This window comes from Octopus bimaculoides, chromosome 20 (assembly GCF_046866305.1).
Source record: "Octopus bimaculoides isolate indiv1 chromosome 20, ASM4686630v1, whole genome shotgun sequence".
Classification (NCBI taxonomy): Eukaryota; Metazoa; Mollusca; class Cephalopoda; order Octopoda; family Octopodidae; genus Octopus; species Octopus bimaculoides.
Window position 1 is genome coordinate 39,906,192 of NC_142947.1, and position 27,500 is coordinate 39,933,691.

Sequence of the window (27,500 nt, forward strand, 5' to 3'; positions counted from 1 at the left end):
GATGAGCAGACTTATTAAATATATTCTCACTTGAATGCCTTGAAACAAGTGTGTAAACCACAGCAATTAATGCATACCAAAACACGCACATTCGCATACACATACAAACAGATGCATACACAAGACTTTATTATTGTTGCGACCTGGGAATACAAGAAGATGAAATGCTTGACTCAAATAATTTACCCTGAATAATCAGAAGATTTAAGATGGTTAGGAAACCACCAGCGAAGATTTTGGAAGAAACGTGAGACTGAATTCATTAAATAGTATCTCTATACGACCAAACTCTCTCTCACTTTCTCTCTCTTTTTTTCTCTCTCTCTCTCTCTATCCTCCCTTCTCTCTCCCTTCTCTCTCCCTTCTCTCTCTCTCTCTCTCTCTCTCTCTCCATCTCTCTGGTATTCGTGTTTCACTTTCTCTCTAGATTCCTATGCCTTTTAAATTTAAGGAAAACAAAAAACAAAAAAACACTCAGTGAGCGCAAACCTCTGCCAAGGCAACCCCAATGTCCTCCCAACGATTAGTCAGAGATGATTTTTAAAATGAGAATATCTGAAATAAACTCGATTGCTCTCACAAACGAGAATACTTAAATGAACCGGACTGCTCTCAAAAATTAAGTAAAAAAAAAAACAGGAAAAATAATGTTGAATCCTTGACCGGTTCAAGATCGATCCCAACATCTAATCACTTCGTGCTAGTCACGAGGCTGTATATCACTTGAAATATCATCTGAATCCATCCAGCGGTTCGTGAGATATGCTGTCCACGGTCAAACAGACAAACAAACCAAACACGACTGAAAACAATACCTCCACCTTCGCCAAGTCGGAGGTAAAAATTATCAAAAATATTTTGCAAATACTTTCCTCGATTATCATTCTGACTTGAGAATCTGTAACTGCGGGCAGAAAAATATAATTTAAAATTACAGAACATAACGAGATTATTTAAATAATTATTAATTTCATTCAATGGGCCATCTATGTCACATTCTCAGTCAGACTTTATCTTCTGGAGAACTACATGAAGGATACGTATGTAAGTGGATTGCTCAATTACTTGTGTCTTAATTTCCCGAGCAGGCGGTCCCGTTGATCGAATAAACTGGAACGCTGATCGTCAATATGCAAGGGAAACGGTTGCATGATCAAGTACCTGCACGCCTTGAGAACTGTGTTGCGTAGAAACAAGTGTAGTGATTGAAAATAAATGCCTAACATTTAATCGTTTTTGATTCCAATTTTTTTTTTCCACTATTCGTACAAGACAGAAGCCCAAATGCAAACCTGGAATTACGTCTAAGACTACTACAGGATAGCACATGCTGAAATATGAAGGTGAACGAGCGTTATACCGTACTCTACCACGTTGTTAATTGTATATACCATGAGTCATTATATACATATGCGTGTGGGTGTGTGCGTGTGTGTGTGTGCATGTGTATGTGTGTATATGTATATACATACACACGTATTCGCATATATACATATACATACATACATACATACATACATACATATATATATATATGTATATATAAATATATATATGGATATATATGGATATATATAGATATATGTCGGTGTGTGAGTGTGTATTTACGTGTATGTGTATGTGTGTGTGTGTGTGTGTATAAAAGAAAATATGCATGCGTGTTGTGCCCATATATTGTATTAATCGTATCAGTGTAGAGAATATAGAAATATTAATTCTGTATTAAGCTATTACATATTTCTATAGTATTTACATATTTCTCCCTATCTACGAATGCATATGTAAATATTCTTTTGTGCCTTTTCAGGAACAATCAGTCTCTATGCGATTATAAAAATGTCGCTACATGCACATGCTGAAAATTAAATTATATCTGTGCACACGCCTACATATAAACACACACACACACTCATACACATGTGTGATTGTATGCATGTATGTACACTTATATATTTATTTCAGTTCTACTCAAAAATAAGCGCACGTTTGTACACATATACGGATACACAAACGCACGACTAAGGCGATGCCTTACATAATAGATTCACAGATATTATGCGTAGGTAGCTTATACGCCAATTACTTTGAATCAACATTAAATATATCGTTTCTGACGTTTGCATTCCTTCTGTTAGCAATGTTTTCTTTTTCCAATACACACTTACATGTTTTGACAAATTGTTTACAAACCACTTTTCGGATAAGTCAATTAGAATATGTTTGTTTATTCACTGGATGATTCCACGAGAGTTTTAATTCGTTTAACGAAACAAAGTAAATATTTTTGAATTTACCGCATAAAAGAAACGAATAAGAAATTTAAAAAAAAGGCGCACTGAACTTAGTCTTGATTATATATACATATATATATATGTGTGTATATATAAAGTAGTTCTACGCTGTCAACTTAACGTGACAGTCCCAATAAGGGAATCATACTACTGCTATTTAGCCCTAGGAAGCTGGACCGCTTCCTGTCGGCCTTGACACATTTTCTGTGTCCTTATGTTTACGAGGGGGAGACAAGCACATCCAGCCAGCCTAGCCTGCATTCAGGGACATGTTTCTGAGTTTTTGCTCGTCGTCAGGGACAAATTTTCTCGTCTAGGGACCAATTCTCTGGTCTTTTACTCCACTCTAAACGCTTTGCGACGTTTGTTTTTGAAAGTAGTGGATTTCTGATTACCGCTTTCCCTGCTAACAGTCTTTGTGGAAACTGGTTTCTCGAGGTGGTCATTAAGCTCTGCAGTAATTTTGGAGCTGCACTTTCTTGATCCTTTCTAACAATTCGCGTAAGAATCCCACAGCCCCTATCTGAAAGTTTTGGTTTTCTTCCGGAGTTTTATTTCGAAGAGGAGGTTTTTCCCACTTTCTCAAAGGCTGTCATTATTTTCAAGAAAGTACTTCTTGATACACCAAACATTTCGGCTGTTTGTGTTACGCTAGCGCTTGCCATAAGAACGCCACACATTTGACCTCTTTAAAAGTTCGATAGATTTGTCATTTTAATGAATTTTAATTACCTTTTTCTGATGATATCTCAAAAGAAACAGCAATTTTAGAAAAACATATTAAGCAACACTAACAATAAATCCAAAACTCATAAAAATAAATAAGCTTTTGACGGTTTTATAGATATTTCAAAATAATGATGCTATGATGCTAAGTGTTCCGTTATTTTGTCCAACCCCTGTATATATGCTTATTCATATATATGCATTTGTATGTATGCTCATATATATATATATATATATATATATATATATATATATATATATAGATATACATATTCATAAATATACATTTATATATTCATATATATTTATATGTATTTACATATATTTATTTACACACACATACACACACATACGGGCACACTCACACACGCACGGGCGTACACACAGACACACACACACGGGCACACACACACACACACACACACACACACACACACACACACATATATATCCTTCAAGTTCGGTTATGTGAGGCAGTTTTGTATGCGCTTATAAAAATATCTTACGCTCTTTGTTCCGGCTACACTTTATTATTTCCATCTTGGAAAGTAATTTTATTGGATGCCAATTTTATGGGATACCAATTAGTCCGGTGCAGCTATAACGTAGGATATATAATATAGTATATAATAAAGTATAAACAATTAATATATACATACATATCTATCTATCTTTCTATCTACCTACCTATCTACCTACCTACCTACCTACCTACCTACCTACCTACCTACCTACCTACCTACCTATCTACCTACCTACCTATTTACGTACCTATGTATCTGTCTATCTATCAATCTGTCTCTCTGTCTATCTATCTGTCTATGTCTCTCTCTCTCTCTCTCTCTCTCTCTCTCTCTTTCTCTCTCTCTCTCTCTCTCTCTCTCTCTCAAGATATAAATAGGTAACAAGGTTGCTCAGATATTAATACATTACAGCCGTTTCGAACGGCTCCATTTAATGGATCAATGAAAACATCACATGAATTTGGAAGAAACCGCTCTCCTCAGACGTAGATGAACATATAGATTTTCAACATAATTGATAAACGATTCTTAATAAATTCATATCAATACTAGAAACCAAAGTATTTATATTGTCTCCTTAGTTCATATTTGTGACAGAATGAGTTTAGCAAAAAATACATATCTTGTTAAGCCTTCTATAATTTAGAGAGTAGGAGAAGAAAATAGTGAGGGTTAAGATATAGGAGTGATGAGATACAACTCTCATTGGGCAAAGCTATCAATGTTCCTTCCTGTGGTTTATTAGAGGTTTCACCTCTGTTTTCTGCTAAGAGTCACTTTAATCAGTAGGAACACGTTTTCCACTGCTGTTGTTTTCCAATACCCGTCTTTTAATATCTTCGAGCTCTACTTCTGTGGACCAATGATTTTTTTCTTATTGATCTAGTTTGATCTCATAATCTCTGTTCCTCTTTCTCTCTATTGATCATACATACATTGTGGGTACTCCCTAATATGTACACCATTCTCGTCTAAGGGGTTTCGCAGATAGTAACACTCCATGACCACAGCGTTGACTTGTTTGTTCCATCTACGCCGTGTGCTGGTACCTTGCTGGATAACGAGAGGCTCGAGTCGGACAGTATCTCTGAGTCTGCCTGGTCCAAACTGTCACCATCAAGGGCTTTAGTTTCATTGCCACCGTCATTCACAATTTTGTTTTGTTCTTTCATCGTCACTCATATGATTATCAGATTGCGCAATTACCAGTGTTTTTATAGTGACACTATCACCAGATGTATCATCAATCAGGGCATACCGCTTCCGTTTATTATTATTATTATTATTATTATTATTATTATTATTATTATTATTATTATTATTATTATTATTATTATTATTATTACTACTACTATTTCCATTTAGTATTAAAAAGGTATTATAATATGTTGTTTAGTTTCAACTTTTGTCTTGTAATTGAGATAAGATTAAATATATATATATATGTATATGTTACTGATGTTCGCAATTTTGAATTTTTGAATTTCAAAAAACATTATATTCATAAGTTTTGCTGCTTTTTACAGTTTTTGTAACTGTGCAGCCGTTTGAGGTTAAATATTCGGCAAGTTCTGTCGAACTACTGTTATTGTGCCTGACATCATATCTTACCCCATCGAATCTTTTGTTTAATTCTTCTGTTGTATAACCAACATATATCAAGCTGTGCTTTGTGCATTCTGCTGGCTACCCTAAAAGGTGATCTCTACACGTGCCACCTTCCTCCGTGTAAATCATAAAATTTGTTATAAATCCTGATGGAATTCACTTCAGTCATGCTGTTGCATAATGAACAGGCCTTAACTCTCTTGCGGCTGTTTTCAAGGTACAGCTTGCAGAAACTCCAATGTTAGTTTTCATGGAGTCAGAAGTAGAAGTTAATAATTGTTTAATATTTTTCTTCCTTCGAAAGGCTACAACAGGCGGTTGAGGAGCTATTTGTTTGAAACTGATATATAATGTTTTTCATATAGCTACATTAGTTTATGATCTCCGTTAAACTTCCACAGAGGCCCATCTGCTTTACCTCCTACGTAGTCCGGCGAATCGTACCAGTAACAGAATTCATATAACTAAGACATAAGAGTATCAATCAAATTCATACTTATATCTATTTGAGATCATGTCTAACATATTGATAACATTACGCCAGCATTTCACAAAAGCGTACTATCCTGGTGAACTGATATTAAAGAAAGTTTCAATTCTCGGATGTGATTGCTTTAGGCAAACAATTAAAATAAACATGCTGTTCTATGACACAAGTCATGCCATTCAATAGAATTCTGTGATTCTGCTTTGTAAAAAAGATGACATTTTATTCTGTTATCATAATTTTTATTAATAACCCTACATTCAATGACTTCTAGATGTTTTTCTATTGGTATTTTATGTTTCCTTTCTTGTAACTAGTCATTATTTTCTAAATGTTTGAGCGAAATGATGAAATTAAATATCTGAATTTGAAGTCATTGCAATAATAGAATATGCGGTGTCCTCAAAGATTATTATCAAATTAATTTCATTTCTAGTTTTCTTTGATATTCAAATTTCCCTGCATTGCAATGACATAAAAGAACGATGAGTTTATGATGTTAATATGCCAGCCTCTGAGGACACAATGTTTGTTCTTAAACAAGCCCCACAAAATAAAGAGAATCTTCACAAGATGGTGTAAAATCTTTACTTTATTAACTTCATTTATTCAACTAACATGTTTGAGAAATTAGAAGACCTTCAAATACTTTTAAATATCACTTTCTTAAACTATGCTTTTTCCGCTTATAGCTAAATATATCGGAATACTTGATAAAACTTAATTTGATCATATTATTCATACAATGTCGAAAACAATGTTGTATAATTATTTTGTCAAATGCAGAATGTTAAAATAAAAAAATTATTTGAAATATGAACTCAGAAAAAACTTGGTGAGCTAAAATGGTAATGGGTCTGTCGCTAACATTTTCACAAATTCATCAGATTGATACGCTTAATTACATTAGATGCTCTGTAATAATATCAAAATGTCGATAATACATGTTTTGTGAATTAGAGTGCAGAACATTGAAGAGATTTCACTATTAAATCATGAATTAAAATTCTTTTTTGATATTTCGTTGTGATTAATTTATATTGCTTCACTTGGCCCGAGGTCTTGCAAAAATATGGTAAGATTAACTCACATCTCACCAGAGACCATAAAATATTTCGAAATTATTTAATATTGTTTATTTAATCATGTTCCGATCATTGACTGAGCATTCTCCAACAGGAGTACGCTACCTTTTACAAACTATCCATTTCGAGATGGATTAAATGCTTTATTTCATAGATCGTAACATCGCAGAATGAATTCCTATTTTGTATTATTTCCTATAATAAATATAACAGGAAGTAACGTGCTCTAAGTTCTCCTTTAGGGATCCAAGTTTCTTTTATGCCGGCAAAATGTTTTTACAAATTCAGATCGAAAGAAACGTGTATGGTTATTAAGCACATGGTTTAACAGAACGAACGATTTCTAAATAATGGAGGATCTACATATGTTGCTGTTTACACTAGATCCAATATACAGAAGTTATGGCTACATCATCGGTGTGTATATCATTGATTACTTACAATATTTTATTCATTTTTCTCAATGCAACTTTCTTAAGTTGGTCTTGGTTAGACTTAAGTGCGATACTATATGTTAACGCAAAACAATTACTGTAACCGTGATACATGTAATATTCAATAAACACATATATGGCTTTTGCGTTGCAAAAGATGTAAATACATTCTACACACTTTAGAAATTATAATTGTATGAAATAGATAATATAATTATTTAGTTGAGTGCTATATTTTAATAGCTAGGAGAGAATATGTTGCGTATAAATAGATATGAATTATTCTGTACTTGAAAGGTCTCTCTAATATCTTTCTAGAAATTTATGATAACCATTAATGTGCTTTCACCTATTTATATTGAATAATATATATTGAATATATATTGAATATATATTGAATAATATATATTGAATAATATTTAGTGCTTTGTCTGTCGTTTGTTATCACTATGAATTCATTTTTATTTTAACGAAATTACTTGAACTCAACGATATTTTCAGTTTTCTTTCTCATAAAATTCAGTGATTTATAGTTTATTCAAATCCTAAAAGCCGACTTCACGGGAACGGTTATATTAAGTCCTATCGAAGGAGAGGTCTCTTTGTATAATTAAAAGAAAATGCCGTGCAGGTTAATTTGAAGTGCAATCTGCATGACAATAATAGTCAAGTTAGTGCTAAGGAGATTTAACGTATTTATTCTTTATTGCCCTCAGTGGGCTAAACATAGATGGGGAAAACAAGGACAGACAAAGGGATTAACTTAATTACATCGACCTCAGTGCGTAACTGGTAATTATTTAATCGACACCGAAAGGATGAAAGGCAAAGGTGGGGGTTATCGATTCCTTACTTGATTTTCTTGCGGTATCAAATATGCTGCTCATTGTTGGCGCTTGTAATGGTTGGAAATGCGCTGTATAATTTCTTGCGTTATGCAAGAGACTGACTGTAGACATTTAGGATCGAGGTGTAGCGCTTACGGTAAACCTGGGCGAGTGCAGTGTCTTTTAGTTTGTCAACACAATATAAAAAGCAGCCATTGGATTAAAAACTTCACTTGATAGATAAATTTAACGAAACTCTTAATTCTTGTACATAGCTGCTGTACCTATCAGATTTCATTAAACTGTTTGTTCTTTTTCTTCTATAGAAGCCGTATTTGTGTCCATTCGTGCATTCTTTTGTTCACTCGCAGAATCTCAGTTGTTAAACGATTTCCGGATAGTATTTGCTAATTTCGTGATATTTCATTTATCAGTGCAATATTAATCACTGCACAAACATGCACAGCTGCAACAACAAACACAAAATAATAATTCTATGAATGATAATAAATGTTGTGGTGCGTACTAACGATTCAGCCAGTTCGCTACCATAAATCACGAATTGATATTGCTTTCAAATGTTGGCACAATGTTAGCAATTTCAAGGGAGGGCATAAGTCGACTACATCCACTCCAGCGCATAACTGGTACTTATTTTATCGAAACCGAAAGGATGAAAGGCTAAGTCGACCTCGGCGGGATTTGAACTCATTTCACGAAATGCCGCTTATCATTTAGACGGGAGTGCCAATAATTCTACGAGTTCGCTGCCTTAAATCAGGAATTAATATTGAAATCAACATCATACCTTGCAGCATAGCTTCTCAATGTGTCCCATTGAGCTCATTTTGTTCCCAATAGTTATTGCAAATACAAATTTCGTATGATTACGGAACAGAGATAAACAGGATTTTTGTGGTTATTTTCCATTGTTTCAGATTACGAATGATTTCTATTCTCAAAAATATTTTGAAGATGTGGTATAATTCCGTCTTCCTATCATCACTTCTCACCATATATTTAATTTGTTATCTGCATCCTTGTTTTCTTTTAAATATAATGATGTAATTTCGATTTTGTATTTGGACAGAAATGAAAAAAAAAATAGTCATTCATAGAAATGGGTAATTATACAGCGAAACTCGCGCCTGATTTTAAAAGTTATAATTTTCTCTTCGGCATGGAGTTCATAAATCATTCACAGATTTTGCTGCAATACTTGATTTGATGCCGGACGATACTGACAGAATCCTCCCGCAAGTATAAATGGTTCGCAATGCCCGCGTATGGAATTACTCGCCATTCAGGTTCACATATAATATTCAGTTGCTAGGAAACGTCACTAAGTTTTGGGAGGCTCATTATACTTGCTAAAAAATTACGTGACTATTTATTACCATTGAGCGGTGGTTAATCATGTTAATTGTGGTGGGGAGATGAACAAAGTTTTCAATAATTAACTTTCATTTCATCATGTTTATATTTTTAATCGTTCATCCTTGATGTTTATTCCATAGTTTTAATCTGACCCCAATCAGATTGTGTTGTCCCCTCTATGTTTGGCCCCTTGTGGGTAATAAAGAGATATTTCCATGATTAACTATTTTTCAAATGCATAAATTATCTGCACCTTGTGTGCAAGTAAATATTTATCTCACATTTGACTCGCGGTTCAAATCTGCCTCGTATTTTCTGAAGGCTTTGTTCAAAAACGGCTGATTCTCTTTGGTTAGAAATTTATCGTTCAAAATATTTATGCACCAAAAGTAATAAATTAATCCGCTGACGATGATTTTTTCCTTTGTTAGAGAGTAGCGATTGTTTTGCCTTTATTTCACATCTAAGGCTTTTTTATGTGTGACGAGAAAATTCCTAAGGCATCTGAGGAGCCATATATCTGGTTCATTGTCAAAACATTCGTGGCATCGAAGTACGAATATAGCTGGGCAAACTCTTTCTATTTGCTTCTCTACGATGATATTAAAACTCGTTTCTTTTATATAATAAATGAAGTTGAATAGCTGAATTATCTAAACTGTGGTTCTCATACAAAATTCCTAACAAATTTACGTTAAGCTTCCTTTCCTCGACCCCCCCTTTTCGTCCCATATAATCAGTGAAATAAAATCAACATGCAAGAAAAAGAAAATTAATGTAAACTAAAAAAACACTAGACGAAATGATTCTTCAGTATATAGATATGCCCCCTTTTCTTTTGTATCGAACTCTCGTTAATACTCAAGGGAAAGGCATGAGTGTCACCATATTCTATTCCCATAAATATTAATGATTCATGCCTATCTACTTAATCACTATTATGTTTCATTCAGCTAAGGTTATGAAAGGTATTCTTTTGGTATAAGCGTTCCCATTTCTTTTGACGGGGAACTTAATCTCAACAGCAAATGACGATGATATATTTTAAGATAAAAAAACGATAAATCTTTTCGGTTCCTCAGAGTATATCGTACCCGTATCGAAATTTTATTTTGGAAGAACTATACAATGTACGTTTTATGTCTGTAAGCAGAAGGGTTAAGACGGATAACTATCAAGATTTTATGAAAAACCATTATTCCAATCTCTGTAGGAATCGGAGCGGTTTTATTGTAACTTATAGAAATTCCTTTCACTTTGTTTCTTTCGTTTTTCCATGCTTTTCTCACAGTATCACGCTTTATTGAATATTCTTAGTCTGAAAGTATTTCATGTTCCTCTAGATTGTGCTAAAATATTCTTTCCTATTTCATGTACACACATGTGGCTTTGTGACGAACAGCTTATGAATAAATTCAAATCATACGACAAACTAAATTTTTGCGAAGAACTGCCGAAGAATGTTGCAAAATTTTAGTGAAACATTAGAGAAATATAATGCTAAATGTTTATATATACGATGTAACACATTTGAAATCTAAAGAGAAAGTATCACAATTAACGAGGATTAAAGTAAAGTGTTTGAGACAATATTTGTAAAATGATGAGAAAATTCGAGATAGTCGAAAATACTTCCTTTGATATTGTCTTAAACTTATGAGGAATGTTCAGTGTCAATGTTTGTTTTACGGCGTCTTTGAAACTGGTAGTGGATACAAGGAAGAAGATGCGACAACGCACAGCATCTTACTGCTTCTGATGTACAAACTAACGCACTAATACGTGAAATTACTTTGATATGGCGTTCCGGTCCAAATGTCTGTGAGATATCTAACACCACTAACATTATGCAACACCTGCGAAAGCAACTTCCATAGAAAGTACCACTGTGATGTTATACAATTTAAATTCATAGTCAAAAGCATTATCGAGATTTTACGTTCTTTACTTGCTACCTGGGTATAGATAACCTATCGCCGGATATGAATAATAGCATCTTGTACAACACGACCGTTTACTATCGCTTACATTCACAGATTACAGAATATTGCAAACACACAGGGATTGCTTTCCTATCAGCATCATTTGTCTCTCATTAATAAATAATAAAAAAAATGAAATTATTTCAAAAGACAGATTTATTTACAATGTAAAGTAAGTTTAAAAGTTATTTTATCCAATGTATTTGCTAGTGCATTTCATAGTCAGACGAAATAAAAAAATTTGAACTCGGCATCGTAAACTTTATTTAAAATGTCACTCTTGGGATTAAAAATGAAGCGACATAGAAATAAGTGGGAGAGAATATTATTATTATTATTATTATTATTATTATTATTATTATTATTATTATTATTATTATTATTATTATTATTATTATTATTATTATTTTTGTTGTTGTTGTTGTTGTTGTTGTTGTTAATAATAATAATAATATTAATAATAATAATAATCTTTTCTACTCTAGGAACACGGCCTGAAAATTTTGGGGAGGGGGCCAGTCGATTAGATTTACCCCAGTACGCAACTGGTACTTAGTTTATCGACCCCGAAAGGATGAAAGACAAAGTCGACTTCAATAATAATAATAATAATAATAATAATAATAATAATAATAATAATAACTCTTTTATTTAAGAGGATAGTATTTAATAGTGTCTGGTAAAAGAGATAAGATTGGTTTAATGACAAGAATTGTAGGTGTATTGTCTCCTCTCCTCCCCCGCCATTCGTACACTAGGCATACTTTTTTTCAGTTCAGGTATTATTTAACATTCTTCGTATCCAATAACATGCGCTTGGTTTTTCATTATAGGCGATGGCATTATATACAACAATGTATTTTTCTTTTTAATTTGGAAACCAATTAAATATACAACGTTTATCAAGTAAGCTTGTAACAACAATTGATTTATTGTATAAGCACAAAACAGACTATTAAAATAATTTTCCTCTTTTCGAAATCTTATTATTAGAACCAGACATGAACAGAAAAACGAATGCATATATACAGACGCATAGAAGAACACACGCAAACAAATCTCTTAGAGAACATCATTATATCATTTTCAGCAATGGAAGAAAGTTCTTTTGGATATTTTTAAGCTAATTTGTACGGACAAAGTATTCATTACAAATATAAACATTGAATTTTTGATTTAACATTTTACCAATGTTATATGTTTTTTTTTTCTCAACAATTAAATCTTTCGGTATTATTGTCTTTTTTTTGTTGTTGTTTTATTTTTGCTTTTCAATGAAATAAAATGTAAAGTCTTAACAAATAACAATAAACAATTCTGTACATTCAAGTTTCGGAGTCGTTTTACGTTTTGTCTGGCTGAGGTGACAAATTTCAATATTCAATTATATTGTCCATTTTACCTGATAAATGCCAAGTAATTATAACTTTCTTTGAATCTTACGAAATCTGTAATATGAGAATTCTATTTTTGTACACACACACACACAACACACACACACATATATAAGTGGTTCTAGTATCATATAAACGGAAATATAACACATATTTCACACTAATGTGCCAAATATCTATTGTATTTCCCACTTCATTGTTTATTATCATTGAATAATTAGCTCTACAGTTAATAGAATATTAAGGATGTAGTTTGATACATGCGATGGGCGTCTCACGCAGAGCATAACGGAAATAGTAATAAATAATAATAACCACTCATCAAATTGACACACATATATCTATACGTGTTTCATTCGGTTACCACTAATGTATGGACTGTGATTGAACACTCAAACACATTTTAGCTATTTCAATAGACGTGCAATGATGTTATCAATCTCACCTCGTTTCCAATCATATGATCTGAATGGTTAGATTAAAGTGACGCTACAAACCAACATACATGTCTAAGCTAATGTTCGTGTTAAAAAAAAAATGTGGTTTAAAAGTGCTTTTCACCTCCAGTATTAATTAAGTTCCATAAGATATCAAATTACTTTTCTAGATTGTCAGATGTCTGTATTATATTGTTATTTGTTGCATGTATTGTACAAAAGATTACTTGTCTACACATTCAATAAATCTATATTTCAACTTAGCTCTGAAAAGTGCTAATTGCGCTAGCAAATCATTTCTGATGTGTCTTACTTCTGAACTGCATATTAACAACACTCTATATTTGATTCTCTACTTAAATGTAGCCGCATCTGCAACTTAGAATATCTCTCTCTCTCTCTCTCTCTCTCTCTCTCTCTCTCTCTCTCTCTCTCTCTCTCTCTCTCTCTCTCTCTCCCTCTCTCCCTATCTCCGTGTCTCTTACTCTGTCTTGCTCTCTTGCAATCACTTTTATTTTATATCTTCATTCCGCCAGCTCCTGCTATATCTGATCGAACTCAGTCTTATCTCACATCATGGAGCTACGTTATATTTCTTTATAATATAGAGCACAAGGCTTGAAATTTAGGAAGCGGAGCCGGAGCCGATCGATTCCATCAACCCCCACCCAGTGCTCAATTTGTTTATTTTATCAACTCCGAATTTAACGATTAGTCGACTTCGGTGGAATTCGAACTCATAACAAAACACCACTAAGCATTTTACCCGACCTGGTTATGATACTGCCTGCTCACCGCCTGAGCCTGTCGCACACTTCCTACACCAAATCTCTGGGCGAAGAAGCAGAAAAAATGTCACATTGAACTCTCTACAAAGTTTAGCATAGTCCTTTCCACCTATTCCTCTCCAACACTTAGGTACTCCGAACTGTATTGACATTTTTTCTTACAACACCAAAACCAGCTTTACAGAATCACGAACAGATTGCTTCTGCCACCAGCCGTCCCCTGCGTTTCGAATCAGATCTAACTATCGCATATCCTCACACTGTAAAACATTACCACCCCTTTCCCGAAAGCTATCGCAAAACAAGTCAGATTCTTGGACGGTGTTTCGCCATTTTACGGTTAGATATCGCTGGTACCAAATCAGAAAAAAAAATTGATCAACCCAAGACATCGATAACGGGTAGTCATAATGGATATATTTTACCCCAGTGTCACTTTGATGGCATGCACTGCTCTCTCACTCAATAATAATAATTATAATAATAATAATAATAATAATAATAATAATAATAATAATAATAATAATAATAATAATAATAATAATAATAATAATTGTGATGATGGTGGTAATGATACTACTAATAATAATAATAGTAATAATATCAATAATAATCAGTAGAATGATGATGATGACGGTTTGATATGATAGTAATAATAACAACAACAACAACAATGACACCGAACACAATACTTGCGGTGGTATATTTTAGTATCGGTGTTAATTATGTACTGTGTGTTTTGTGGCTTGTGTTATATCCATGCGTGAAACTTGTGTTGCCTAAGATTTTTGGTGTTATAGTGAGAAGAATCGGCTATGTAAGATTATGATTTTATTGGCTGCCGATTGTTCAGAATAGGCACTTTGTGTTGTATTAACGGGTGGCAATTACATCGAATTATGTGTTGAATTAATGTATCAGGTGCAAATTAAAAAGTTCATGCGTTCTGTGTAGATCGGGTCCTGTTACAGCGGTGCTGTTGAAAGGAAACTTAAGTGTTCATTTAGATTATTGCTAACGTCTACAATAATCATTAGCAAATCCAGATATTGGGCAAATGCGATTCAATTATGTGTCTATTTTGGCACGGTGATCGCGAAGAGTATAATTCATGTTGGTTCTGGTGTGTGTGTGTGTGTGTGTGTGTGTGTGTGTGTGTGTGTGTGTGTAAATATATATAGCAAAGAAAAAATAACAAACTATGCATAAATGTCAGTTCATTACAACTGTTTCTTTCGCGTTTTCTTTTAAATCAACTCAACCTGGTGTATAACATTTAAGTACCCGATTCTCTCAAAAATCCTTTATCCCCCTCTCTCTCTCTCTCTCTCTATCTCTCTCTCTCTCTCTCTCTCTCTCCCTCTCTCTATCTCTTTCTCTCTCTCTCTCTCTCTCTCTCTCTCTCTCTCTCTTTGTATATATATATATATATATATATAAACCAACATTAAATATAAATACATATGTATATTCTTGTATGAAAAGAAGAAAGAGAAAATGAAAAAATCATCAATATATAGACAAATATATTTGAATAAATTCCATTCAGTATAGCATCAAATTATTTTCACCTACAGCTGTTCCCATACCCAATTAATTTAATTAATCCTTTTTTCCTTTTGACATACAAGACTATTTATATACACGTATCCATCTATGTGAAACTAGGATCTTAAGTTTTTCACCGAAGGACTGGATATAACCAGTGAACATGGATGGTAACATCCCTTTAAGATTTGATATTCTTGATATAATTATATATATTATATAATTACATCACTCTATTTCTATTTGCTCTTTTTCTTTATGTTGAAGAGTGTAGGCTCGAAATGCAAAGGCCTTTTTCATTTTCCCGAACGTCAAACTGATACACTTGCTTGTTGTTAATACACCTCTCTTATTTGTTTTGTTTTTCTATAAATTAAGTGTACAAACCGTATATTAGTTATGCAAACAGCTGGATTTGATGATATATTTTACTCACGGCAGCGCCCTTGTTAGCTGTTTGAAGCAGGATAACTGTTTCGGCCGCCATGTATCCCAGCAGAAATCCCAGCAGAAATCCCAGCAGAAATCCCAGCACGCTCTTCCTTCGTTTCAGCCATCGCAAAAATCGACGAACGGGTAACATTTATAGTAGCAATTCTTTCGGCTTTTTATATTCTGAGGTCTAATTCTTATTTCTTTATTGCTCACAAGAGGCTAAACACAGAGGGGACAAACAAGGACAGACAAAGGGATTAAGTCGATTACGTTGAGCCCAATGCGTAAGGATGAAAGGCAAAGTCGACCCCGCTGGAATTTGAACTCAGAACGTAACGGCAGACGAAATACCACTAGCATTTCGCCCGGCGTGCTAACGTTTCTGCCAGCTCGCCGCCTCTGAGGTCTAATTCTGCTGATGTATTTTTTTTTTTTTTTGCCTTCGGGATGGATAGTAGCAGTCAAATACTGAAGTCAACATAATTTACAGGACCCCTCTCCTCAAAACGTCTAGTCTTGAACCTTGTAAATGTCCAGCGTCACATTCTGGGGAATATTGTGATTTCGGTCACTTATATTTCAAGGAAATAGCTCTTATAAGGAAATAATAAAGAAATATTCCTGTTTTCAGTTCAGGGTTTTTAACCATTGTTGACTTTCACTCTTATCTTCTCTTACGGCGTTGGTCGGCCCAAGGCTAGAATAGAAGACACTTACTCAAGGTGCCACGAAGTAGGACTGAACCTGGAACGATATGGTTGGTAGGGAACCTACTTACCACACAGCCATTGCTGCGCCTATATATGTACATACTTATTGCACAATTCAATTTCTCTTTCATTGCTTCGAAATATTTATCTTCACAAACAGTATATACATTGCGATAGATTAATGATGTCACTCACCATATACTTAGGGCAGGTTTTTCCTCACTCTAGATCAGTTTGCCTATGCAATGCTGTTACGAGCGAAATAGATCGTTCCGGATAGTAATTTACGCTTCTCATCTTATACCAAGAATTGAGAACTATTTTCTTTTAAATTACAGCCTGGTGCCTCAGTTGCACTGATTTATAATAATATTTTCAAGTATTTCTTATTATATTCATACATCTTTAACTATGTGTATAATTAGTTCTATTTAAAATTCTTGTTTTCGTACATTTAGAAAAACTATTTTCTTTCAGGATACAAAATTTATATCATTACCAACATTTATGAACCATTTTCAATAAATTTCAAAGCGTCCATCGGCTGTTTTAAATATCTTATCTGCTCATGTAGAGAATCCTTTTACAGTTTGTTTGTATCGTCTATAAACATTAGTTTCTTCATTCAACATTATATTAATGGATAAACGTTAAGCGAAACATTAGAGGAGATAATGAATTCACTTGCAAGTGTCCCGTTATGTGAATACGGCTGGTTTTACGCATATTATCTTTGAACTTGTAATGGCATAGCTGGTATGCTTAGATAGCACTGGGAATACTTTATGGATATGAAGTATCCAGATTGTAGAATATTATCAAATGCTTTCCGATAATCAATCGAAGCCCTATTAAGATTTCCTTTTTCTTTTATCTATTTCTTATTTATATCGTTATTTATGAAAACTTTATCTCTTTTCAAACATCTTTGCTGCTCGTTTTGTATGATATTGTTCTGCAAATACTTAACTACAATACAGTAGGGTTTGAATGTAAATATAAGGGTATTATATAATTTCACAAGAAAATGAGATATACAATGCTGGTAGTTCGAAAGTACATCAATATATTTATATAGGGAAATGAGCGTCCTTTTTTTATTTACTTCAGCAGGAATTTAGCTGTGGATTATGGTTTATTTACAACTTTATGAAATGTTAACATCATGTACACATGGGATACCTGCACAAATTTTCAAACTGCTGGGGCTTTCAGAATGTTTACAGAATTTGGGTTGGTGAGCCATTTATTTGCTTACTACGCATGCGTACGTTTGCATTGCCGTTATATGTTTTCCCTTCCCTAACTGATCCATTGCATTAAATGTTTCCGATCCATGTTTCTACTTAATATATTTGGAAACCGGCCATAATAATAATAATAATAATAATAATAATAATAATAATAATAATAATAATAATAATAATAATAGTAATAATATTTATAATAATATTCGATGTTGGTGTGTTTTTATGCTTTTACTTTATTTAATACATGTATTTACTTAAAAGTGCGGCGGCAATTGCTCTGACTGGTTCGAGCCGGATCAGACAACCGAGTTCAGCACGTCCCTCACGAGTGCCGATCACATTCGACGGTCGACCTCAGCAGGCAAAGAAATATTTCTGGCTGCGACCCAAATATCATGGTTGCCGATTGGACACATGCTTCACAGGGAGGGCGATTGCATGTAGGATAATGAGGGCGTCGTATCCGTAGTCGTCTTTCGTTGTTGAGGTGTTGGATTCCTATTCGGAGTTTCAGTGGGAACACAACTCCACATGTGTTTTGCCGTCACATGCATTCCCACTTTGAGATAATGTGATTTGCGACACCTCATATTACCGTCGATTGTCGACTGTCGCAGAGTATTCGCTGACCAAGTTCCTGCAGTGCTATCTGAGCAGACGTAGGCTGGGTCGGATTTTGTTCAATGCCTATGTAGACTAAATATTTGTTCTCCAAGATACGCTAATCTCCTTTGAAACTTTTTTATTCTGCATGCTTTTGCTGAGACAACTTGTTTAAGTTTCTGCTTCCAGAAAATCCTTTTTTTTTTCCCCTTGTGATTGTGAGTCTAATGTTATCCAAGCTTCATTGAATGGTTCTAATATTTGATCTCCTTGTTCACATTACTCTATAATAAATCACTCCGTTTTATTTTCAATGTTATGATGTAATTGTTTTTTTTTTATTTGCTGTTTATTTCTTTTACAATTTTGGACATTTTGTTGGCTAGATCGCATTGGATGTATATGGACCAAATCCGTTTGGCATCCATAATATTATTATTCAATGTAATAATCTAACTTTGTTTCGATTAGCAGAGTAAACATATTTATTCTTTCAAATAGCAACTTCACTATGCTCATCGATTTTATTTTGTCCCCTTCTATATCTTTTTATCATTTCTGTTAGCTCTATCTTACTAATAACCCTCAATGTTAACTGGTGTGTTATGTTTTGTGGCTATAATCTGTTTGTTGTAAAGTGTGAAGTTAAATATTAAATGGAGTCTTGTGTTGCTTTTTAAATCACCATTTTGAAATTTAAACCTTATTTTTTACGTCTGTCTTTACCATTGTTGTTAGCTCCAATTTGTTTCTACCCTACTGTTATATGTGTTGATTTTATTGTTTTCAAAGCTAATTTATTATATGTGCAATACGTCATTACTGTCTGGGTTTCTTAGACCATTTTAAGCTTTATGTACGTGATGCCTTCTATTGTTATGTTTTCACTGTTTATATCTTTGTGCTGTTCTTTTATTTGTTTCCTTTACAGTATGCGCTCCCGTACATTTTGTCACCTCGCTTGTTATATCTCTACAAGTCTCCTTTATGATGTTATTTCGGCTGAATATAGACTTTATGTATAATAGGAATTCATAATACCAATACAGCGTCCATTATTACAACTTTCTCTTGTAATTCCATTCACTGTTTGGACGTTACAAGTAGGAGATAGTCTCTATTATTCGGCGTTAAACATTTGATAATCATCGGTCCTCTACCATATATTAAATTATTTTCATATCATAATCTTATTAATGTCATACTATAGACTTTCTCATTTGTCCTACTGCTGTCGTTTACGTTTTGTTGCTAGTAAATTAATCCAGAGACATCGTTGATCTATGTTTAAATGAAATTAGCTTCATTTTATTGTCTTTTCCTTTTTATACTTTTCTCGGTTTATCATTTGACCTCACTTTCACATATAAGTTTTTTTTTTTTTCTGTAATATATCATTTCGCCAGTAAAATGATATCAATTTCCTATACAACATCACTTTTTTTTTTTTTTTGATAATTATCTTGGAAATTACATTACGTTCTTGGATGCATTTTGCTTCCCACCGGCATTCATAATTTACACCTAGATGTTAGGTTTTATTTCAACGATACATTTTGTGTGTAATAACCGCGTGTGATGCATATATTATATGTGAAGTCTCCTTATTACTGTTCTTATAAAATCGCTTCGTTTGTTTAGGAACCTTTGTGTCTTAGCGTTTTAATAATATATTTGTCTATTATTTCAGATTGTAAGGATTTTAAAGTGTCATGCCCATCATGATATTCAACCCGTGTTGAAAGTAATAACCATCATTGTCACAGCAATAACAGTACAATATACATCATAATTAACATGAAAGTAAAACGTGTTACTTTCTTCTTCTTCTTCTTCTTCTTCTTCTTCTTCTTCTTCTTCTTGGCCTCGGTTATCATGCGCACATCACAGCTCGCCAAAGACTGAATTGTTGCATTAGTTCCACGAAGTACTTCAAATTATCGCTAATTACCTATCTACATATTGTTGTTGGTGTTGCATTTGTTTTCAAAACTCCCGATTAAAACGAATCAGTTATTTATTGATATATTTTTTTTTTTATATTTGCAGACTATTTTCTAGTCAGGAAACCTAGGAATGTATAAATTGTTGCGCTCATATTTGGATGAAGGATAAAGGTATGTTTCTAGGAAAATCGTATTATTGTTTTGTTGTTACTTATCTCTGTCTAACCCAAATGCCTTTTCGTTCTGTTATTGCAGAAAATGACGATATGTAAATTATAACAATAACTGAAATTCCTGAGTAAAATGGGGGGAAAGCAACAATTAAAACGTCAACACTTATGCTGACGAATGAGAAAATGAAACATAATTTGAAGAAGCGATTCTTTAGGTTTAACTCGACCACTAACAATCATTCATTCCTCTGCTTCCCAACCACATAATTCAGGTTTGAGTCCTACCTTGGATAGATGTCCTCTACTGTGACCTTGGGCCGATCAAAGCCTTGTGAGCGGGTGTGATAGACGGAAACTGAAGAAAAGATGTTGTGTATATATGCATATATATATATATATATATATATATATATATATATATATATATATATATATATATATATATATATATATATATACATATATATATACATAATATATATATATATATATATATATATATATATATATATATATAATATATATATATATATATATATATATATATATATATATATATATATATATATATATATATATATATATTATGTATATATATATATATATATAATACCAAGCTTAAAAAAGTATAAGCCATTGGGTCGATTTGTTCAACTATGGCCACAATCAAATGACTAAAACAAACGAAAGATAAAAGATATATAAAGCTATATAAAATAAAGTCAGGAATGTAATAACTCTGTAGCTGGTTGTTTTGTTGGGGTCCGTTCTGATTTCTCAGCAGGATATCTTCCACTGTATCTTCCACTGTATCTTCCACTGTATCTTCCACTGTATCTTCCACTGTATCTTCCACTGTATCTTCCACTAACCAGTTGGGAATTTTCTAAATATTCTGTACGGTTGAGCTTATTTTCTATAATATATATTTTCTATAATATATATATATATATATATATATATATATATATATATATATATTATGTATATATACATATATATATAATACCAAGCTTAAAAAAGTATAAGCCATTGGGTCGATTTGTTCAACTATGGCCACAATCAAATGACTAAAACAAACGAAAGATAAAAGATATATAAAGCTATATAAAATAAAGTCAGGAATGTAATAACTCTGTAGCTGGTTGTTTTGTTGGGGTCCGTTCTGATTTCTCAGCAGGATATCTTCCACTGTATCTTCCACTGTATCTTCCACTGTATCTTCCACTGTATCTTCCACTGTATCTTCCACTGTATCTTCCAATGTATCTTCCACTGTATCTTCCACTAACCAGTTGGGAATTTTCTAAATATTCTGTACGGTTGAGCTTATTTTCTATGTTAGTCCTTTCTGTTTTGCAGCAAGTGTATATGAATAATAATTATTTAGGATTTGATTTATTCCGGCTGTCCCCATTAGCGAGCTTTGCTTGAGAGCTGCCTTGTCACTGCTCCTTCGAACTCTACCATTTGTTCTTTCGCATGTTCAATCCTTTTATTTTTTCCTGTTAATCATGTTTCTCATTATTTCTCTTGTTAAACTTGATATTCTTCTAAACTTTTTTCAACTTCAGTCCTATAACTTAGATGCTTTATTTCTATTGGATGTGTTTCCGTTTATAAACTTTTTTTGTGTCTTTCTGTTTACACAGTTTTCTTCTATATATATATATATATATATATATATATATATATATATATATATATACCCGATTCCGTGATGCTTAATCTAGTATGCGTTGTTTCTGATTCATTTTGATTATAGAGACACTTTCTTTCTCTGTTATTTTGAAATATCTTTTTTCTTATAATTGTATCTTGGTTTTCTACATTCGACATTTATTTCCTTCCAAATCTCACCGACAATCGACAATTCACATTTCAGATGATTAATTTCTTTCTGTATTTTGACTTTCTTCTACGCTTGCCTGTTGACATGTCTGTTCATTTCTTTTTATATTTTAATTCCAATTTGGTTTCCCAAAGCATTGGCCGTACATCATAAGATGTTACTGATGGTTGTTAGATCAACTTCACCATTTCGCAGTTTTCCTTTAATTGCTGCAGAAATACAGTTGAAGTTTGTGTTTTCCTTATTGTTTTGAATATTTGGCAGTTGGTCTCGCTACTTCTTTTCAGTGTTTAGAGTTACATTCAATTCTATAACGATAACTTGCTTGCTACTAGAAAGTCTAAATAACATGCGCTTTACCTTCATTTACTTTAGATGTAAATATATCCGTATAAATATATCAGTTTAGATTGAGCGTCGTATATTCTTATCTCTTGTTCACCTATCAACTTAAAATTCTTTTGTTCACCTTCATAACAATATCTGACCACTACCACGAAATTGTCAATCTTGGAGATTTATCATATTCTAGAATACCATTGTCTTCTCGTTTGCCATTCCATCTAGATTTTCATTATTTACAGGGTATGATCCGGAGAGTATTGCGTAACGCTGACATAATATCCAGTGTTTGTGAAGCATCGGATTCTCTTATAGTCTAAGCATATTCTTTTCTGAAGAAAAAAATGTGATTGTTTTCTCAAAACCTCTAAATATTTATTCACTGTTACATAATTTGTTTCTCTTCTTTTCATTCATTTTGTCTATTTTAAGACGAAGTCTTTGCTCTGATATCACAAAACAGTGTTGTGTTTCAAAATTACCAGCTCCACATATCGCCAATTATTCATATTTTTCTTTATTCCCTTCTATTTTGTTCAATTATATCTGGCTTATTCTAAGATTTATTGCGGGCACCATCTGGATATGACGATTGGTGGCAACATATGAAAATTAATTTTTGAGACATTTTAACAACGTTGTGTTGTTATTTCCCAGTTGCCTCATAAAAGTATTTTACTTCAACTATTGTTCGATATTCGTTCGTTTCTTTTAATACAGAACTAATTTTGTATTTTCGAAATGTAGTTCTTTTTTTTTTTGTATTATTCTCCTTTTAATCTTTACAATACGTTTTTCCTGTCATGCTTTCATGTAGTAGACAGTATATAATAACGTACCCTTTGCAGAATATACCACCTGTCTAAACGAATACTTGGAAACATTCATCTCTCCTTGCCTGAGTTTCAGTAGTGTATTCAAAATGCAGTCTTTAAATTTTTGCTTTCCTGTCTGGTCGTATAAATTTAAACACCGTTTGGGAATAACTATAAATTGTTATTGGGACAGCTGTAGAATCGATGAATATCAGTTTATCTTCTGCACTTAAGTATTTTCTAGTTTAAGTGCAATGTGTCTATCATATTCGCTTTTATGTTGATGTATGTATTATACACTGTCTCGTTCATTGATTTCTATGTATTTATCGTTGTTTAGATTCTATTCTATGTGTTTCTTTACCGAAGTGGATATTGTTAATGTTTATTAATTTTATTCTCTTCAAGTTTTCTCAATTGCATTCCTTTAAAACGAAGACCAAATCCAACGCTTAAGAGAAACCATGTAATATCTATAATATCTATAATATTGCTTCAAATGATTTACCATATCTTTTCTCTTTTATTATTTACTTATTGCAGTCATTGTACTACGGTCATGCTAGTATACGGCTGTGAGGGATTATTTGGACAGATATGCCATTACAATACTTATTTTGTGAAGTCTGCTATTTATTTTAATTGTCTGTTGGTAGACTGCAAAGTTACGGGTTCGTAAACAATCCAATACCATTGTACGTTTGAGGGAGGATGTAGAGATGAGTGTGGGTGCAATGATATGTGTCTTGGGTAATAAATGAAACGTGTGGAGTGGGCACCTTCGAAGTCACTGATAACAACATTCTTGTGTAACAAAAAAAAACATTTGTAATCTACAAAAGTATAGATTAACACATCAGATTAGTATATAATTGGTTTTATTATAGCTGAACATAAAAACAAATGTTAATATACATACATACATATATATATATATATATATATATATATATATATATATATATATATATATATATTATACAAGAATAAGGGCAGGGAATCGTCAATTAGTAATAGAATTAATAATTAACAATTTTGCCAAGTAGTTCAGTATGAAAAAAACCTTTATCGGTAAAATCATTTATCATCGTAAATATACAGGGATTAGCATTGAGTTGCTTCTCCAACATACTGAAAATTTAGAAATAGCAGTCAAAAAACTACTGATTCTAAACTACAAATTTTTCTCTAAATGGATGGCGATATTTATGGCGCACTCTGGTTTTTTGTTCTATGTGCGCCATAAACATCGCCATCCATTTAGAGAAAAATTTGTAGTTTAGAATCAGTAGTATTTTGACTGCTATTTCTAAATTTTCAGTATGTTGGAGAAGCAACTCAATGCTAATCCCTGTATATTTACGATGATATATATATATATATATATATATATATATATATATATATATACATATACATAATGCAGTTCATCTTTCTCTCTCTCTCTCTCTCTCTATATATATATATATATATATATATATGTGTGTGTGTACTAAAGATATTGCTTCCAAATTTTGGCAGGAGACCAGCTATTTTGGAGGATGGCTGAACTCGATTTTATGGACCCCAATGCTCAGCTGGTACTTATCGTGTAAGCCGCGAAAGAAAGAAAAGCAAAGTTGATCTCAATGGAATTTGAACTCGGAATATAAAATGGCGCTAAGTTGTTGCTGATGCGAAAGATATTAAAGCATGATGTTTTGTAGAATCTAATATCTTCTTCGATGAATATATGTTTGAATTGTGCATTCCATATCATGGTGGTCTGCACTTTGCGTTTAGTTATGGAAAACCACCAGAAATTTAGTATTTAAATGGTAGTAACTAGTCTTATCTTTGTCGATGACTAATGTCCAAAACGCAGAAATAACCACGCATTAATTCCTTTGTAACCTCCATATAACAATTGAGCGATTTGCCATTCAGATAATTTTTCAAACTCAAGTGTATCATATGATAACCTTTATTCAGACCCATCTGAAGTGTTATGCGATATGACGACCTCTTTATTGTTTTAATATTTTAACTAACAGAAGCTTGATTTAATGCTCTGTCATCACAGACCAGAAATATGTCTCGCCTAATAAACATTTTGCAATCAACCATATCTCTATAAGAAGATATTGAATAAAATTTCTAACTTTAAGGTTAGTTACAACCGGCACCTTAACAATGAAGAAATGAAGATCCGCATCGATGGGCTAGTTAACATCTAAGTACCAAAAAGTTTACATAAGTCTGATGAAACATGCCCGTTAACCAGGCACACAATTCAAAGTTAATGGCGTACGAAGTTGAAAAGATTTCAGCCATTCTATAGCGACCAAAATCAAGGAAATGCTACATATAGTTCATCATGAGTTCAATCAGCTTTATTTCAATGTAATTCCTTAGATACATAGATGAGCGAACTACCTCTGGTTCCATTTCAGTGTACGTAGAACAATAACAGCGTTAATGAGATCAAAGGAAAAACTGTAGAAATATCAGACCACAGGGCTGCAATGTGTTTGTGTTGTATACTGAGGAGAGAAAAAAAAAGAACATATATAGTGATAAAAGAAAACATCGCGGAAAGTTATCTATCACATCACACAAAAGTATCATAACACATACAAAAATAAACAAACAAACAAACAGAAATCACACACATATTTATATGCATGACAACATATATACATATATATTACATGCACCCACATGTATCTCTCTCTTTCTCTCTCTCTCTCTCTCTTTCTTTCTCTCTCTCTCTCTCTCTCTCTCTCTATATATATATATATATATATATATATATATACATATATATATATATATATATATATATATATATATGATACACCTGTACATACTTCATGTAAGCATGGATACATGTATATATACACACACACACACAAATATAAATGTAGGATGTACTAGATGTGGACGCAAAATTTCTTTGTCAAATTGAACTTATTGAACTCACACATACAAATATACATTTATCTCTCCACCTACCACAGTTATAGACAATATGGATACCATATATTTTCAGAGTGAGTGAAGATTTGAAATCCCGAAAGCAATTCATGATAATTTAGTATATAAAAAGAAAATATAACACTTTTCTGGTGGTTCTCAGGCGTATATGTGTATAAAAACATGGAATCTTTATGAATCTTTCTTGTTACGTGTGATCAGCGTGCAAAAATATTTATCTAAGCACACTCTAACATAACTGTGTCTTCTAAGAATGAAGGCATATATATGTAAATGCAACTATGCATACATACCAAATATGATGTAACATCAATTTGATTCATTGAATAGGTCGCAGTTTCGAACTACGAATAATTTGAGATCATAGTTTATATATATATTTTAGTGAAACAACCATTCTGCTTGTGTTTCTGATAAGGGAACTTTTGTCTTTCAAGTTCCAAAAGCTTTAATTTCAGCACATACACAACTTTAGATAAATCTTAAATGCAGTTTCTATACATTTGCGTTGTCTCGCTGTAAGTACAATTGTAAAGACACTGTTACATTGAGAGAAGACTGGGTTAGGAAAAATTCCACGCGGAACTCCAAACTTCCCAGTAGCAGACACACCTCAAAATCTACGCGCAAGATATACAATTTACACACAAACACATATATATCTACATACAAATACCCGTCCCTACATATATATATATATATATATATACACACACACACATATGTGAACCGAATAATTATCATATATTACAGATAAAGTCCTCTATTTACATAATATCGAGGTTCCCTTCATTCTTATGTTGTCTTACTATTACTATTAATATACATATATATATATATATATATATATATATATATATATATATATATATATATATATATATATATAT

At 32.7% G+C, this 27,500-nt stretch overlaps 1 protein-coding gene across 13 annotated transcripts in view; it reads left to right on the forward strand.

The window, feature by feature from the left end:
• The window catches only part of LOC106873878 (uncharacterized), a 383,411-nt gene that overhangs the window by 165,980 nt on the left and 189,931 nt on the right, over nucleotides 1-27,500 (forward strand). For 5 of the 13 annotated variants that reach the window (XM_052975052.2, XM_052975054.2, XM_052975055.2 and 2 more), the window contains one exon: nucleotides 20,556-20,623. The exons of 2 other annotated variants lie outside the window; for them this stretch is intronic. The gene's annotated coding sequence lies outside the window, so the exon portion shown is untranslated. Of the gene's footprint in view, nucleotides 1-17,763; nucleotides 17,891-20,555; nucleotides 20,624-27,500 lie in introns of all 13 variants that reach the window. 6 more of the 13 variants (XM_089338413.1, XM_089338411.1, XM_052975051.2 and 3 more) reach the window with 3 other exon arrangements.